This window comes from Mauremys reevesii, linkage group 5, assembly GCF_016161935.1.
Source record: "Mauremys reevesii isolate NIE-2019 linkage group 5, ASM1616193v1, whole genome shotgun sequence".
NCBI lineage: Eukaryota > Metazoa > Chordata > Testudines > Geoemydidae > Mauremys > Mauremys reevesii.
Window position 1 is genome coordinate 43,181,831 of NC_052627.1, and position 14,484 is coordinate 43,196,314.

Genomic DNA, 14,484 nt, shown 5'->3' on the forward strand with positions numbered 1-14,484 from the left:
TAGCGAAGGGGATTAAAACCAATAGCAAACGGTTTTTTAGCCATATAAATAGGAAGAAAACCAAGAAAGAAGAAGTGGGACCGCTTAAAACTTTAAACGGAGCGGAGATTAGGGATAATCTTGGAATGGCACAATATCTGAACGAATACTTTGCCTCGGTCTTTAATGAGGCTAATGAAGGGCTAAGGAATAGTGATAGAGGGACCGATGGGAATGAAGATATGGGGGTAGACATTACGGTATCTGAGGTAGAAGCCAAACTTGAACAGATTAACGGAAGTAAATCGGGGGGCCCGGATAATCTTCATCCTAGAATATTAAGGGAATTGGCGAGGGATATTGCTAGCCCATTAGCGATAATCTTTAATAAATCCCTAAATTCGGGGATTGTACCGACTGACTGGAGATTAGCTAATGTAGTTCCTATATTCAAGAAGGGGAAAAAAAGTGACCCGGGAACTATAGGCCTGTTAGTCTAACATCTGTAGTATGCAAAGTCATGGAAAAATCTTAAAAGAGAGAGTGGTTCCGGAGCATGAGGCCGATGGCAACTGGGATAGATTACAGCATGGATTTACGAAGGTAGATCGTGCCAACCCAACCTGATCTCCTTCTTTGAGAAAGTAACAGATTTTTTAGACAAGGGAAATGCGGTGGATCTAATATATCTGGATTTCAGTAAGGCGTTTGATACAGTACCGCATGAAGAATTACTGGTTAAATTGGAAAAGATGGGGATCGAAATGAAAATCCAGAGGTGGATAAGGAACTGGTTAAAGGAGACTGCAGAGGGTAGTATTGAAGGGGAACTGTCCGGTTGGAGGGTTACCAGTGGAGTTCCTCAAGGCTCGGTTTTGGGTCCGATTTTATTCAATCTATTTATTGCTGACCTGGGAACCAAGAGTAGGAGTGGGCTGATAAAGTTTATGGATGACACCAAGTTGGGGGTATTGCCAATTCGGAAGAGGATCGGGATATTCTCCAGGGAGATTTAGATGACCTTGTAAACTGGAGTATTAGTAACAGGATGAAATTCAATAGTGAGAAGTGTAAGGTTATGCATTTAGGGATGACTAACAAGAACTTTAGTTATAAGCTGGGGACGCACCAGTTGGAAATAACGGAGGAGGAGAAGGACCTAGGAGTCCTGGTTGATCGTAGGATGACTATGAGTAGGCAATGTGATGTGGCCGTTAAAAAAGCTAATGCGGTCTTGGGTTGCATTAGGTGAGGTATTTCTAGTAGGGATAAGGAGGTGTCTAGTCGTTATATATATAAAGCAGAGACCTCATTTTGAGTATTGTGTGCAGTTTTGGTCTCCCATGTTTAAGAAGGATGAATTCAAACTAGAACAGGTACAAAGAAGGGCCACTAGAATGATCCGAGGAATGGAAGGCCTTTCGTATGAAAGGAGACTTGAGGAGCTCGGTTTGTTTTCCTTAACCAAAAGAAGGATAAGAGGAGATATGATTACAGTCTTTAAATATATCAGAGGGATAAATACCAGGGAAGGAGAGGAATTATTTCAGCTCAGTGCTAATGTGGACACAAGGACAAACGGATATAAATTGTCAGTCAGGAAATTCAGGCTTGAAATTAGACGAAGGTTTCTAACCATCAGGGGAGTGCAATACTGGAACAGCCTACCGAGGAAAACAGTGGGGGCGAAGGACCTCCATGACTTTAAGATTAAGCTAGATAAGTTTATGGAGGAGATGGTATGATAGGATAATGGGCTAAGTCAATAGGTCGATTAAGTGCCACACTGGTAAATAGTACAATGGGTCAATGGTATGATATAACCTTTTCCAGAGGGTTTGGCTGGAGAGTCTTGCCCGCATGCTCGGGGTTCAGCTGACCGCCATATTTGGGGTCAGGAAGGAATTTTCCTCCAGGGAAGATTGGCAATGGCCCTGGAGGTTTTTCGCCTTCCTCCGAAGCATGGGGCAGGAGTCGCTTGCTAAGGAGTGGGTGGATCGGCTTATGTGGCCTGCATCTTGCAGGAGGTCAGACTAGATGATCATAATGGTCCCTTCTGATCTTGAATTCTATGATTCTATGATAAACAAACTCTCTGGCCAACAGACCATGCTGGGATCCCTCTAACAGATGGCTGGCTGTAAAATATTTTCATAGGTAATTTCAAGTTAGCAGCATATTTGACTTTTGCTATCTGGCTATCATGCTCCTGTTAAATTTTACATAAGTGTTTTTTCTCTCACCTCACCCTATAGATATCTGAATATTTGATGTCTAAAGGATAGCCATAGGAATCTCTGAGTGGATTTGGATGAAAAAGTATGTTTGGTTTAGGAAATGGGCATGGGAATTCTTTTTAGAATGTATAAGTGAAAACCATGAATGCACAATATCCACTATTCCAAGTATTGTCTACAAAGATGCTGCCTCCAGCAGTAACGAGTTCACTGGGAAACTGCTTGGATTCCTAGAAAATGGAAGGTAGAATTATTTGTTTCCCTGCACTGATGCTCCTATCAGCAGTAGCAGCTTTTAATGTCTATAAAGCTTCCAACCACAATATGTTCTGCACCTTCCATCTCAGACCTCTTAGTTGATGGGACAAGCAGCAAAACTTTGGAACTTCACATTTGAACCAAGGAGAATAAGCCATATCAGTATTATAGAAACATAGATATGTAGGGCTGGAAGGGACTTTGAGAAGTCATTAAGTCCAGCCACCTGTGCTGAGGCAGGACCAAGTAAACCTAGACAGACTATCTCTGACAAGTGCTTGTCCAACCTGTTCTTAAAAACCTTCTATGGTGGGGATTCCACAACCTCCCTTGGAAGCCTATTCCAGAGCTAAACCACCCATATAGTTAGGATTTTTTTCCTAATACACTGCTACCTCGATATAACGCCACCTGATATAACACAAATTTGGATAGCGGTAAAGCAGTACTCTGGTGGGGTGGGGCTGCGCACTTTGGTGAATCAAAGCTAGTTCAATATAACACGGTTTCACCTATAACACAGCAAGATTTTTTGGCTCCCAAGGACAGCATTATATCAAGGTAGAGGTGTAGCTAATCTAAATCTTCCTTGCTACAGATTAAGTCCATTACTACTTATCCTACCTCCAGTGGACATGGAGAACAATTGATCACAGACCTCTTTATAACCACCTTTAATATATTTGAAGACTATTTTCTTCAGGATTTTTTTCCTCAAGACAAAACATGCCCAATTTTCTTTAACCTTCCCTCACAGATCAGGTTTTCTAAACGTTTTATCATTTTTGTTGCTCTCCTCTGGACTCTCGTCAATTTATCCACATCTTTCCTGAAGTGTCACAGTGAGAACTAGACATGGTATTCCAGCTGAGGCCTCACCAGCGCTGTGTACGGCGAGACAATTTTTGTTGCCCTTTTCTGAACCTTTTCCAATTCCAATATATCTCTTTTGAGATGTGACCACATCTACACATAGTATTCAAGATGTAGGCATACCATGGATTTATTTAGAGGTAATATGATATTTTCTGTCTTATTATCTATCCTTTTCTTAATGATTCCCAACATTCAGTTTGCTTTTTTGACTGCCACTGCACACTGAGTGGATGTTTTCAGAGAACTATCCACAATAACGCCAAGATCTCTTTCTTGAGTGATAATAGTAAATTTAAACCCCATCATTTTGTATGTATAGTTGGGATTACGTTTTCCAATGTGCATTACTTTGCACTTATCAAAATTGAATTTCATCTGCCATTTTGTTTCCTGGTCACCCAGTTTTGAGAGATCCTCTTCGCAGTCTGCCTGGGACTTAACTATCTTGAGTAATTTTGTATCATCTGCAAATTTTGCCACCTCACTGTTTACTCCTTTTTCCAGATCATTTATAAATATGTTGAATAGAACTGGGCCCAGTACAGACCCCTGGGGGACACCACTATTTACCTCTCTCAATTCTGAAAACTGACTATTTATTCCTATCCTTTGTTTCCTATCTTTTAACCAGTTACCAGTCCATGAGAGGACCTTTCCTCTTATTCCCATAACTGCTTGCTTTGCTTAAGAGCCTTTGGTGAGGGACCTTGTCAAAGGCTTTCTGAAAATTTAAGTAAACTATGTCCACTGGATCCCCCCTGTCTACATGCTTGTTGACCCCCTCAAAGAATTCTAGCAGACTGGTGAGGCATGATTTCCCTTTACAAAAGCCACGTTGACTCTTCCCCAACAAATTATGTTCATCTATATGTGTGACAATTTTGTTCTTTACTATAGTTTCAACCAGTTTGCCCGGTACTGAAGTCAGGCATACTGGCCTATACTTGCCAGGATCACCTCTGGAGCCCTTTTTAATAATTGGTGTCACATTAGCTAACCTCCAGTCATTTGGTACAGAAGCTGATTTAAATGATAGGTTACAGATTACAGTTAGTAGTTCTGTAATTTCATATTTGAGTTCCTTCAGAACTCTTGGGTGAATACCATCTGGTCGTGGTGACTTATTACTGTTTAGTTTATCAGTTTGTTCCAAAATCTCCTCTAATGACACCTCAATCTGGGACAGTTCCTCAGATTTGTCACCTAAAAAGAATGGCTGAGGTTTGGGAATCTCCCTCACATCCTCAGCCATGAAGATTGATGCAAAGAACTCACTTAGTTTCTCCGCAATGGCCTTATCATCCATGAGTGCTCCTTTAGCATATTGATCATTGTTTGGTTGTTTGGCAGGCTTCATGCTTCTGATGTACTTATTTTTTTTGGCTATTACTTTGAGTATTTAGCTAACTGTTCTTCAAACAGTTTTTGGCCTTCCTAATTATATTTTTACACGTCATTTGCCAGAGTTTATGCTCCTGTCTGTTTTCCTCACTAGGATTTAACTTCCACTTTTTAAAGGATGCTTTTTTTTGCCTCACACTGCTTCTTTTACTTTGTTATTTAACTACAGTGGCACTTTTTTGGTTCTCTTATGATGTTTTTTAATTTGGGGTATTCATTTAAGTTGAGCCTCTCTTACGGTGTCTTTAAAAAGTTTCTATGCAGCTTGCAGGGATTTCACTTTTGGCCTTGTAAGTTTTAATTTCTGTTTAACTAACCTCATTTTTGTGTAGTTCCCCTTTCTGAAATTAAATGCTATAGTGTTGGGTTGCTGTGGTGTTTTCCCCACCACAGGGATGTTAAATTTAATTATATTATAGGCACTATTACCAAGCGGTCCAACTATCATAATTTCTTGTACTAGATCCTGTGCTCCATTTAGGACCAAATCAAGAATTGCCTCTCCTCTTGTGGGATCCAGAACTAGCTGCTCCAAGAAACAGTCATTTAAGGTGTCAAGAAACTTTATCTCTGCATCCCATCCTGAGGTGACATGTACCCAGTCAATATGAGGATAGTTGAAATCCCCCATTATTATTGAGTTTTTATTTTAATAGCCTCTCTAATCTCCCCGAGCATTTCACAGTCACTATCACCATCTTGGTCAGATGGTCAGTAATTTATCCCTGCTGCTATATTCTTATTATTCGAGCATGGAATTACTATCCATAGAGATTCTATGATACAGTTTGGTTCATTTAAGATTTTTACTTCATTTGATTCTACACTTTCTTTCACATATAGTGACACTCCCCCACCAGCACAACCCTGTTCTGTCCTTCCAATATACTTTGTACCCTGATATTACTGTGTCCCATTGATTATTCTCATTCCACCAAGTTTCTGTGATGCCTATTATATCAATATCCTCATTTAGTATGAGGCACTTTAGTTCACCCATCTCATTATTTAGTATTAATATACCTACACAGATATCAGTGCTCATGTGTTCACAATTTATAGAGAAATTTATAGAAAAAAACCTTGTTCATCAACTTGATTTTTTTGTAATGATCTAGAAAGACAAAGTCCGATTTTCATGTAATGTAACATGCAGCTCTTGGTATAAACTAGGAACAAGCTTTGTTGATTTTTTTCAACTCTTATAAGTGAAAAAACAATAATAAAAGAATAACTTCCAGTGGGTTTCTACTGCATTCAGAGAACAAGAGACAAACCCTTCTGTGGCTAATTAATACCTATGCATTCATATAGATTGTAATAAAATGTATAGTGACTCACGGATAAAGCATGTGCTTCCCATTTCAAGGGTCATAAATTCAAATCCTGTTAATGGTCTCCTTTCATTAAAATGCCTAATAACTTTTTTCCATCAATACAATTATACAGTACATCAGTTAATTCTTACCACTTTTCTCAAGCAACAACAAAACAGGAATATTATCCATTAAACATAATTTAAAAAATAATAGAAAATGATTAGGTGTTTAAAGAGTTCAGTTAAATGAGACACAATTAGAACTAAGTAGTTTCCTCATTGTAGAGCTAATTGCTGTCCTCAGATAAATGCGCAAAAATCCCACCCTAAAGTTGTTGGGAACTGTGGGCCTTCTCCAATTCCCACAGGCTTCAATGTGCATTAATCAGACTCTGTATGTCCAGATCTAAAATGGCCGTAGGGTTTATAAACCACATATGTGAGCTCTGAAACAGAGAGGGAGGACCACATTTTCCCTAGTGGTGTTTTCTTTAAACTTGACTATATTATAAGATATGCACAGAGATGGCCTTAGATATGATTATGAGGCCCGATGCTCATCCCCCTGGCTGGATACAGTGACATCTTAAGCTATTTTTGATCCAAGACGTTTAGAGGGCGTAAAAATCTAATACAAAGGAAAATATCTTGGGGGATTGTCTGGTTGTGTTTCCTGATTTAGGAGTGCACACATTTCTTTCTTATATATTGGTTTGTCTTGCTAAGTCAGGGCCAGATTGTGATACCTTTACAAACACTAAATAGTACCTTAGACTCACTGAGGTCAGTGGGACTATTTGTGTAGTAAGGTACTGCTCAGTGTAAGTAAGGGTATCACAATGTAGCTCTCAGGGTGGCAGGGCGTTTTTTACAACATTAAATGACTTCTGGGTGTGAGCTAGGCTTCATTGCCTAATGCCTGCTTGTTCAGAGGTGCTAGACAACCTTTGATAAACTCAGTGATGCTAATAGGTTTGGAGACTAAAATTAGCAACTAGTGTTGGCAACATAGAAAAATGTGTGGGGAGCTTGGTATGTGAATGTATTAGTTTTACAGACATGTTCAGATGTATATCAAGAGAACAGTTCAAGAGCACAATTCTTTATCATCCCCCAATAGAGTGCAGAAATGTTTGCAATTTATAAAGGGATCTGAATGAGGTGGTAGAATAGTTCTCTTTTGAAGAGATGTAGAACTCAATTAATATTATATTGCAGTTAAATATATTGGTAAGTATCAACATGAAGAGCAATCATATGGTGCAATATTAAAATACAACTCATGGCACAAGAAAACAGTAATATAAAACCTGAAAATCCTTCATCTGCAGGAGATGGGAAATGTAACTGTTCTGTCAGTTCATTCCCATTTATAGGAAGATACGTTCATACCAATTTGTTTCCAATCTCTAACCACTGTTAAGAGCTCACAGTACAAAATGTCTAAACTGGTATATTTGGAACTTTGAAAAAAAACAAACAACCAGTAATCTAGGGTAAATCTCGCTCTCATTGTCGAGCACATGTACCTAGGCAAGGAATTGGGGAACTATAGAATAGAGAGGAGAGAAGATGAAGGAATTGAAATGGCGTAAGTATCTTATGCAGGGTAATTAGGAAATAGAGATCTATGTATCAATATTTTCCTACCGCAGCCCCGAGCCTGACCGTGTCTTGTCCCTTCATTCTCCCTTCATGCTGTTCCTGGACAGCCCCCTGTCCAAAGCAGAACCTTCCTGTTCCACTGGAAAGGAGACTTCTGTAAGTATGGAGGAGAAGGTTGCATTTGTCCCCAAGTCAAATAATAGGAGCTAATGGCTTAATGAAATAAAAACTTCAATCCTCAACATACCATTTTGCATTAATAACTCTCCAGCAGCCCAGGGAAGATGTGAGGAGCTAATCTAGTGTTATGATACCATCTGCAAACATGAAACCAGACAATAAAATAATTGCATAAAATAATAAGAAAGGTGATAAAAGGAAAGGATGCATGTATGCCAGATGTACTGAGGAGAGTGGAATCTCTTCTCCTTTTGCTCTCATTCTGGTAATGTGTTTTTCATGCAATTCCAGATAAAATCACTCGGTATATATTCAATATCTCCATAAAAGGTAACATTTTATATTTAAAGCATGATTCCTGATAAGACCATTTTACTCTTAACATGTCAGAATCACAAAAAAAATGTAGAAAGTTATGTAAGTCAGCAAATGAATCTGTTCATTTCCAAAGTTGACTGTCAAATTGAGGGTAGGACATTTGACTTTAAGCTTGTTTTGCATCACTGAGTTTCTCACAATATGTTAAGTCCTGAGAGGATACTAAAATGAAAAATGTATTTTAATTATTTTTCATGGGTTAAAGAAGGGGTCTTTAAACTGTGTCTTTGTTGCTACAATTTTCTATGCGTGAAATGATGAGAACTGTACATTACAGAAGCAAGCAAAGGGAAGAAAATACCCAAATATATATTTAGCCTCCTATCCTGCAAAGATTTAAGCACATCCATAATTTTACACAGAATAGTCCCATAGAGGTCAGTGTGTTAAACACCACACATACATATCTCTTTGTAGGATGGAAATCTGAGTTACCAGTGTTTGTAATGAAAGATAAACAAGATTATTGACAGTGCATGTAAGGAAGTACAGCAGGATTGGTGCAGTATTTTGGTTATGATTTACAATCATAATATATTTATAGCTATAGTTATAACTATGATGAGTTAATTTTGCTTTCCACAATAGCATTAAGTCAATGTAAAATAAATAAATAAATACATGGAATGAAATATATAGATGCCATGTCCATCACACGAATACACCCATGTGTAAGTATCAGTTAATAACTGAAATTCATTATCTTGTATTTCAAGCCATACAACATATTGTTTAATGTAAGAAAAAAGGATACATTAAATTAGTTTTATGTGATCTTTTATAAATTTTGATTTTAAGGCCAGACTGGGAAACTGAACATGTGATCTGACCTCCTGCATAACATAGGCCATTGTCCTTCCTTAAATTAACTCCTGCTTCGAGTCCAATTGCCGTTGTTGAACTCAAGTATATCTTTCAGAAAAAGATCCGATCTTAATTTAAAAATGTCCACTGATGCAAAACCCACCATCATGAGCTGAGTAACAAAGCCTTTGAGTTCTCACATTGCTAGTCTTGTCCTGAGATTTAACAATAATCACAACAGAGGTTGGATGTGGTCGAGGTTACTTCATGCTAGTTTTGGCATATCTTCTCAAAGAAAAGAGCCTTTTCCACCACATTTTTATATAATGCAATCATGCACAAATTTGGCATCAGCAATGCTAACCTGAGTGTTCAATTATTTTTTCATTAAAATAAGAAGCAACTTATTATGTGTTTCATGTTTAGAATATTGCTTCTGATGAAGCAATTTCTGTGTTTCTGATGAAGATTTATGTAGCCAGTGCACTAACAAGCTGTCTCATCTGTTATACTTAATTAAAGTGTAGCTTTATCTATGACTAAGTTATTCACAAAATCCATGCCCTCCCATATTTTAATTTACACAATGCTACTTACTAAAGGAATTTTCTTTATCGCTTGCATGGTCTAGTGCCAAATGATGGCTCATTATTTTTCAATAGATGTTTTTACGCTAAAGGAATTAGGGGTGATAGTCCTTAGTAGACAGTTAAACAGTGCTGCTGGGTGAATACAAACCAGTACTGTGCAATGGAAGATAAGCAATGAAAATGATTAATGTAACTCATTGGACATTCAATTATTTAAGAGAGGACTGTAGAATATTTGTTTTTTTATGCTTGAATGATGGCTGGGAGTGACAAAAATTGTTTGGCTAAAGAGATGCATGAGCATACTGTACAGGATCATTTTAAAAACACATCCAGATGGTGCTGACATAAGGGACCTGAAGCATATTAGGCACTACAAACACCACCAACTCAAACACTGTCAGTGAGTTCACAGAAACATTAGTACTTTTAGGAGAATCCAATTCATCTTCATACCCAAGATCTAACAAAACAAAACAAAAAAAACCCATTCATATTTGTGATTAACTAAGGCCCAAATCTTGGTCCTAACAAAGTCAGTGGTTAAATTCCACATTCACTCTGATGGCACCAGGATTTGGCCATTAGGTCCAAGTCCTATTCCTTTCTCTACCAGAATGCAGAACCAGAAAAAGCAGTGGAACCAGTGTGGTTTCACTTGCAGAGGGGCAGGAAATAGATCCTGTGGAGGAGTGGGGTGGCCTTTGTGGATTAGAGCTCAGCTTTGCAGAGGCTTCATTGATGGTAATATGTACGGGGCTAGGCAGGTAATACCACAGGTATGGTCAGTGAATTCAAGGTTGGGTGGATTCACCAGCCAAATCTTCATATATAGGGCTCTAATTAGCATCCTATAATCTGGGCATTAGAGGAGAGCTGAATCACTCACAGAACGCCTTCGTGCATAGGTCATTTACTTGGGCTTGCACAATTATGGCATTTGGTCCTCTGATAATACGGAAAAAATAATAGCAAATTTGTTCCTTGGCTATTTGCCATATGCAGACTTTCAGGGGGCGGAGTGGGGGCGGGGGGAAACACATCAGGGCCAAAAGGCTAAATCTTACTTACCGTCCTTTCCTGTGTCATTAATGTCTATTGGACTACTCACTTAAGTAATGACTACTCACAGGAATAAAGTAATGAAGAAGCAGTATGTTTTACACAGATTGTCCCAAAATTCCCTAGGGAATTAAGGGCCTCTGAATCCAGAGCTATTGAAATCAATGAGAGTCTTTTCCATTGACTTCACTGGGTTTTGGATCAGGCTCTAAATAAGATGGATGGCAGTACTGCAGAAAACAGTACAGACATTTTATGGTAAATACATTAAAACATTCAGTCAGAAGGCAAATAACAGAGGGCAAGAGAAATTAGGAAACATAAAACAGAGTATGCATTTGTAAAGATATATAATTTATGCCTCAGGGGACTGTGAAACATAGAACTGAAGGCCAAGTGACTCTAGCATCCAAGATATTGTACATATCTTTGTAACCGCACACACTGTTCATTATTCAACTTGCACAATAGCATTTTTTGTTTTAATTTATATCAGGGACAAAATAATACGGAATACATATTTTAAAAAGCTTTTTAAATTGCATGCAAGACTACTTTTAACTAGTACTCTCTTTTATGTAGTAATTATTTTAATTGTTTTTCTTTTTATATCATTATACATGAATGTCATTACACTGTGGGGATGCACAACGGTTCACTCTGAGTTTCACAATAATTCCATATAGTGATTGCATTCATGAGAATAATCAGCTCCTTTATTATGCCTTCATTGACCTTTAACCCTCAGTTTCCTATTTCCTGCATATCGGGCACAGGAATGCAACTCTATGGTCACTTTTGCATCATAATACTAGCACCCGCTGCTGTATGTAGCTAAAATAAAAGGAAACTAAATCTGCAGGTTTTTGAACTCCTTAGGAACTGAAATACTGTAATAGGAATGAGGAAATGAATACTATAGATTAATGATGAAGACCAGAATAGAGGTGCGCCTGGAGATAACCAGAAAATAACCCTGCATATGCCAGAAGTGGCATTCGAAACAATAGCTTGAGTAAGAGGAAGGAAAGCGAAAATAAAACAAAGCAACAACCCCACAGTTAAAAAAAATATTTTAAATTTTTCAACTTATTTTAACACAATAATATGCAAAATAAAAATCAAAGCTGATTTGAAACGGCTGCTTTTCTAACCAGTACATGTATACACCTCCAAAACTGATTTGCTTCCGAAAGCATTACCATTTAAAGTCAATTAAAACGATCATTTAAAGTCACACAACAGGCTGGTCTTATATTTCTCATCTTAAGGTCTGATCCTGAAAACATTTAGGCCTCTTGTGTACACCTGTGCCTGTCCACATGCAGTTGCAGGGTCAAGGCCTTACTTTTGTCAGTAGTCCCACTTTGCCCAGTTTCTACCCGCTTCTTGACCAGCTGCTCCCTGCGGAAGTATCCTGTGCACAGTTCCTGTGTGTCCCCAAGTATCCACAGCTGCTATGTGAATAGCTCTGATCCACAGAGTAGATGAGGATGAGGTGGGAGGCTTACTCCCTCTAACTCTATATAATTACTAACAATGGATGTAGTCTTTTTAGTTGGAAGTCACAAAGCAAAAGGAATACACTCTGAATGCACTTGTCTGTATCATACCATTATAAAACATTTTACACATTGCTTAAGCATATGTTGGTTTCATACTAGATTTCAAGTTATATCAGATTACACTACATAGTAGAATAGCATTCCATAAATATATAGACAGTTGTGTATCTTAAGGCTACTGTTCTCTGATGAGATTCTGTAGGTGCAGTATTGCCAACTCTCATGATTTTAATCTGGAGTTTTTCAATATTTGGCATTTTATTTTAAAGATCCAGCTCCTGAAGTGATCAAGTGATAATTTAAAAAATAAGTTTCTAGGCCTTCTGGGTTGCAGAGAAAACCTTGAAAATGTGTAATTGAATTGAGTGTAACATACAGGCTCAGAAACCAGAAGACAAAGAGAATCCCTATATATCAGGATTTTTAAGACAATCTCAGGATTTTTTGAGTCCTGACTCATGATTTTTAAACAGCTGGGACTGGCAATACTGGGCTTCTCAAAAGCACAAGAGAAAGCACGAATGATTTTTGAATGTCATCTGAACCCAGAGATGGATCACTGTGTTCCAATAGATGTGGTTCTGATCTATGACATTATTTATAACCCATGGCAGCATTGATTCCTAGCTACTATTTATTTCCCCCCTATTTCTACCTCCTTTTCTTCAACTAATCCACCTCTCTCTTCTTCTTCAGGGTTGCTAATCCAACTATTCCCTCCCTCCCTCCTCTCCAGCTGCTGTGCTTTTCTAGTACATTTCTTGGTGGGTGCAGAAGCTGTGAAGTTGTATTTTCTATTAAAAATCAGTACTGGAAATTCATAACATATCCCTGGTAAGTTTTATTTTAAAAGAAAATTTCCACTCTAGATCTTCTGTCTGATAGATCCAATAGGAAGCTTTTGCTGGCCACAGGTGCCAGAGACCCTGGCTACATTCGGCTTTGTAACCATATGCGAACCAGTTTTCAGACAAACACAATTTTTACGTAGTTTACATCCATACCTGCAGGTAACAGGGTTGCAGTGTGTTATAACTGTGCTCATAAACCACACTTTAGGCGTGGTACAGAATAAATACCATGTTGATGAGTGACTTATAAATCACTAAAAGCAGCAAAGAGTCCTGTGGCACCTTATAGACTAACAGACGTATTGGAGCATGAGCTTTCGTGGGTGAATACCCACTTCATCAGATGCATGCATCCATGAAAGCTCATGCTCCAATACGTCTGTTAGTCTATAAGGTGCCACAGGACTCTTTGCTGCTTTTACAGATCCAGACTAACATGGCTACCCCTCCGATACTTATAAATCACTGGTATCTAACCTATGGCCCAGAGGCACTATCTCTGTATCTGCCTCCCACTACTTTCCACTGCAGTCCCAGGGCAGCTCCGATGTGAGCGCTGTGTGATCTGAGCAGCTGCTATCTTCTCTTGGCATAACTGCTCAACAGCATCCAACTGGTATTGCAGGGAAGCAGGGAGAGAGCATCTCTGGCTGCTCCATTACCCATTTCCTTGCCAGGTTATGGAATCCCAAAGACAGAAGGATAAGAACGTGACTAGCTATGCCTGAGCCTGATGGAGAGCCTAATGAAGGATGACTCCCTTCTCCCACTGTTCAATGGAGTATTCATGCAGGACCTGATGCAAAGCTCACTGAAGTCAATGGAAAACATCCCATTGACTTCAGTGAGTTTTGGACTAGGCCCAAGCATGAATCACTGAAGTCAAAAGGAGTTTTGCTATTGACTTCAGTGGAGCAGGATTACAAGCATATCATCATATATTCAAAGCATTTGTAGCAGGAACCTGAATATACAATAAATCTATACCATGCATATCATCAGGCATGGGATCCATCCATTTTCTGGAATCTGAAGTGCAGCCTGGCAACATGGGGCAATGCAATAGCAATAATGTTGTTCAAATGTGTAGCTAAATGAATAATTAATACATTCAAAATATTTACAGTGAAACTACCTGAAGTCTGAGTCACAGTAAGCTTCAAATTCTCAGAAGCCTTTTTACTTTCCAATTTGCCATGTTTATGAATTTTTTGCTTGCAAAGGGGCCACTGTAACCCACAAAAACGGGTAAAATCCAAACAAAAGCTAATTTTTAAAATCCAAATTCAGTGTGTATGAAATGCGGAACTGTATGTTTTAAATGAGAAAATAGTTGTTTCATCCAATGTTGCAGTTAAGACAAGACACACAAGTATGAAA

General features: G+C 38.5%; 1 long non-coding RNA gene across 2 annotated transcripts in view; it reads right to left on the reverse strand.

Moving 5' to 3' along the window:
• The window catches only part of LOC120406009, a 97,123-nt gene that overhangs the window by 25,346 nt on the left and 57,293 nt on the right, over window positions 1-14,484 (reverse strand). Inside the window, exons 3-4 of one of the 2 annotated variants that reach the window (XR_005599037.1) lie at window positions 7,922-7,991; window positions 7,720-7,828 (exon numbers count right to left, since the gene is read on the reverse strand). The exons of the other annotated variant lie outside the window; for it this stretch is intronic. This is a non-coding gene — a long non-coding RNA (uncharacterized LOC120406009). The remainder of the gene's footprint in view (window positions 1-7,719; window positions 7,829-7,921; window positions 7,992-14,484) is intronic. 2 annotated transcript variants of the gene reach the window in all.